Source organism: Chelonoidis abingdonii, chromosome 26 (assembly GCF_003597395.2).
Source record: "Chelonoidis abingdonii isolate Lonesome George chromosome 26, CheloAbing_2.0, whole genome shotgun sequence".
NCBI classification, from domain to species: domain Eukaryota; kingdom Metazoa; phylum Chordata; order Testudines; family Testudinidae; genus Chelonoidis; species Chelonoidis abingdonii.
Genome location: NC_133794.1, coordinates 13811323 through 13815508, shown reverse-complemented (window position 1 = coordinate 13815508; position 4186 = coordinate 13811323). Strand labels below are relative to the sequence as shown.

Here is a 4186-nt window from a genome sequence, read left to right as displayed (position 1 = left end):
GCCATAGAGACGCGTAGGGCAGAGCGTCCACCGCCAGTTGATCATAGAGCGGGCCTAGGGAACGAACGGGTCCCAGCGAGATGGAGCGTCCCTCGAACCACAGGGAAAGCGGTGGGCTCCAGCGCCGCCTGCAGGCTGAGCGCTCACAGCCCTCCCAGCCGCTGCTGCGTGGGGATGTGGGGACAATGGGCGAAAGTGGGAAGGGGGTGGGGAGAGAGAGCGAGCTAATGGAGGGACGGAAGGGAATGGGCGGAGGAGGGGAGATGGGGAGGGGCGGGGGCAGAAGACAGGAGAGGGGCAGTGGAGAGGGCAGAAGAAAGGGGCAGAAAACGGAGGGGAGGGGCAGTGGAGGGAGGATGAATGAAGAGGCTGAGATAGTGCTGACATCTTTGCCAGGCCTGTGCCATAGCAGCTGCCTCCAGGGGCCCTGTTCAGAAGCAAATCCAACGTGATACACTGGGCTAGGCCCAGATCCTCCAAAGTATTTAGGCTCCTAAAGGATACAGCTGCTAGCATGGTCACTCTGTGCAGCTGGAGTGTTATTTTGCTTCACGGCTGCTCTCACTAAGGCCATGTCTACAGTCAAAAGTTAAGTAGACCCAGCTATGTCGCTGTGGGGTGCGAAAAATCTACCCCCCTGAGCGATGCAGCTAAGCCAACTTAACCCTTAGTGTAGACAGCACTAGGTCGACAGAAGAACTGGTCTCCCAACTTAGCTACTGCCTCTTGAGAAAGTGGATTAACTATGGTGATGAGAGAACAATTCCTGTGTCTGTAGTGAGTGTCTACACTGAAGCACTACACACCGCTGTAGCGTTTGAAGTGTAGACAAGCTAACTCAAGTTAACTGTGGAGGAAAGACACAACCAAAGGAAGTATTGTGCCCCATCTGGTGCCCTGTCTCCTAGAGTACAGTGCCTCTGTAAGGATATGTTTACACTGCAATTGGAGTGTGACTACAGTGTGTACAGACATAACCGAGGTAGCTGTGGTGTGGGTAGTGCAGGTACCAAAAGTCGTGAAGTCACCATAGATATGCCTGCAAAACCCCATAGTGTAGATGCAGCCTAAAGTGACAGAACGCGTTTTTCTGTAGGCGTTGGAACGCCATGTCCCTGAACGACAGTGGCTTCATTGACGGAAACATTCTTCTGTTGACTTAGCCTCATCTACGCTGAGAGTTAGATCTCCATATCTACAGTGCTAGGGGTGTTGATTTTTCACACCCCTAACCAATGTAGTTATGTCAGTCCAACTTTTAAGTGTAGACCAGGCCTACATGTGGGATTTGCTGCTTTAACTAAATCAGTCTAGTTGACACACACAGTTTTTCCTGGTGGGAGAAGTGGAGGGTACTCATTTTTGAAGGGTTAGAGTTTGTCAGTGAAAGCAGCCAATGTGATGTGTGGGAATTAAGCTTTGTTAAAAACTACCTGAACTGTTCTCACTGCTGATTATTTGCATTAGGCCGCAGATCCCAATTGAGACCAGGGCCCTATTACGCTGGGCGCTGCACAGACACATAAGCCTCGTCCACAAAGGATCTAAATTGGGACGTTAATAGGTTTTAAATAAGCCCTGGTTTAGGCACAAGTTTTGTACCAGTATGACTATGTTGGTTCAGGGTGTGATTTTGTTACCAATATAGTTATATCAGTACAACCCTTAGTGGGGCCACATTTACACCACTATAGAGGGGCCTTATACTGGTGTTGCTTATTTTGATTCCCACACTGGAATGAGCTACACCGGTATACGCATCTTATACCAATACAGTTAAAGCGGCTAACTTTCTAGTGTCAATGAGCCCTTTAAAATCACCTGTCTCTTAACTGGATCTTTCCCTGATTTTAGGGTGTGTATGGGCAGGTGATGCCTTTAAGCAAGCTGAACTGGTTTTTAACTGGTTTTCTGCAGGGGGAATTTCCTTGGATTTTGAAGCTGTATGTAGGCGTTAGGTGGAAAACAAGACACCTAAACCCTTCCTTGCCTTCCACTGTTATAGAATCCAGAAATCTAGGTCTGCTGTTAAAAGCCTCCAATGTTGGGGATTCCACAACCTCCCTTGGAAGTCTATTCCAGAGCTTAATTAGCCTTATAGGTAGAAAGTGTTTCCTAGTATCTAGCCTAAATCTCCCTCAATGCAGATTAAGCTGATTACTTGGAGAACATGAACATGGAGAACGATTGAGCACCATCCTACAACAGCCCTAACGCATGTGAAAACGGTTCTCAGGTCCCCCTGTGACTCTTCTCCTCTCAAGACAAAACACCTCCACTGTTTTTAATCTGTCCCAATACATTTTCTAAACCTTTGAGCATTTTTGTTGCTTTCCTCTGTCCATATCTTTTTTTAAGGTATGTCACTCACAATTGGACACAGTTCTCCAGCTGAGGCCTCACCAGTGCTAAGCAGATTGGCACAATTACCTCCCATGTCTTAGGTATGACACTCCTGTTAATACACCCCAGAATATTAGCCTTTCTCGCAACTGCATCATAATGTTGACTCATATTCAATTTGTGATCACCTATAACTCCTAGATCCTTTTCAGCAGTATAGCCAGTCATTCCCCATTTTGTACCTATGCATTTGATTTTTCTTTTCTAAGTGTTGTACTTTGCCCTTGTCTTAAATAAATTTCATTTTGTTGATTTCAGACCAATGCTCCAATTTATCAAGGCCATTTTGAATTCTAATCTTGCCCTCCGAAGTGCTGCTAACCTCTCCTGGCTTGGTGTCACCTGCAAATTTTGTAAGCATACTCTCCACTCCATTAGCCAAGGCATTAATGAAAATATTGAATAGTGCTGGACCCAGGACAGATCCCTACATGATGACCCCATTAAATATGTCCCTCCAATTTGACAGTGAACCATTGATAACAATTCTTTGAGGACAGTCTTTCAACCAGGTTTGCACCTACCCTATAGTAATTTAATCTAGACCATACTTCTCTAGTTTGCTTATGAGACTATAATGTGAGACTGTGTCAAAAGCCTTCCTAAAATCAAGCTATATCATATCTACAGCTTCCCCCCTACCCATTAGGCCAGTAGCTGTGTCAAGAAAGGAAATTAGGTTGGTTTCACATGATTTTTTCTTGCCAAATCCATGTTGGTTATATCACTATAATCTCCTCTAGATGTTTAAAATAGATTTTTAATAATTTGTTCTAGTATCTTTCCAGATATGAAAGTTAGGCTGACTGGCCTGTAATTCCCCAGGTTCTCTTTGCTCTCATTTTTAAAGATAGGTACTATGTTTACTCTTCTCCAGTTCTCTGGGACATCACCTGTTCTCCATGGGTTCTCAAAGACAATGGCTAAGGGTTCTGAGGTTGCTTCAGCTGGTTCTTTAAGTGTTCTAGGATGAATTTCATCAGGCCCTACTCAATTAAATAAATTTAATTTATCTAAATATTCTTAGCTAACGTACACGTTCCTGCAGGTGCATTACCTTTGACGACACAGGGACGTGGATAGAAGGTCAGATCAAGAGTATTTTGTAATCTAAAGAGTAGAAAGTGTCAGAGGGGTAGCCGCGTTAGTCTGGATCTGTAAAAGCGGCAAAGCGTCCTGTGGCACCTTATAGACTAACAAACATATTGGAGCATGAGCTTTCGTGGGTGAATACCCACTTCGTTGGATGCATGTCAGAGTAGAAACTGTTTCATTATATTCTCTTGGGAGAATGGAAAAATGCCGTGCAGAAGAAGAAAAAAAACAGCCTCAGAAAGATTAAAAGTGTAGCAGGAAACTTCTAAAATGTGGTAAGAAAGAATAGAAAGGCCATTCTGTGTCATCACGCATTATTACAGCATAATTGTCAACATGCTAATTATTGTGTATGTTGTGTGTTATTTTTCTACTTATTTATTTCAGTTTAAGATTTGTTTGTAACGTTCTAATCATTGTAAAATAGTGCTGTGCAGGAAGCTGTTCACACTAACTCACCATTACACCACCAGGGAGGAGCCCTGGCATGTGTTCCCAGCCGCCATCACGGGCGTCTTTGATCCACAGACAATCATAGATCTCATTAAAATAACGAGTCCGGTGGCACCTTAAAGACTAACAGATTTATTTGAGCATAAGATTTCGTGGGTAAAAAAAACTCACTTCTTCAGATGCATGGAGTGAAAGTTCTGTATTTATGCCCAAATAAATCTGTTAGTCTTTAAGG

The 4186-nt window shown here is 44.1% G+C and overlaps 1 long non-coding RNA gene across 1 annotated transcript; it reads left to right on the top strand.

Moving 5' to 3' along the window:
* Window positions 1-1791: 1791 nt before the first annotated feature.
* Window positions 1792-3812, top strand: LOC142045969 (uncharacterized). The gene is made up of 4 exons (XR_012654887.1): window positions 1792-2244; window positions 2359-2444; window positions 2662-2756; window positions 3452-3812. It is a non-coding gene; the product is annotated as an uncharacterized LOC142045969 (long non-coding RNA).
* The last annotated feature ends 374 nt before the right edge of the window (window positions 3813-4186 follow it).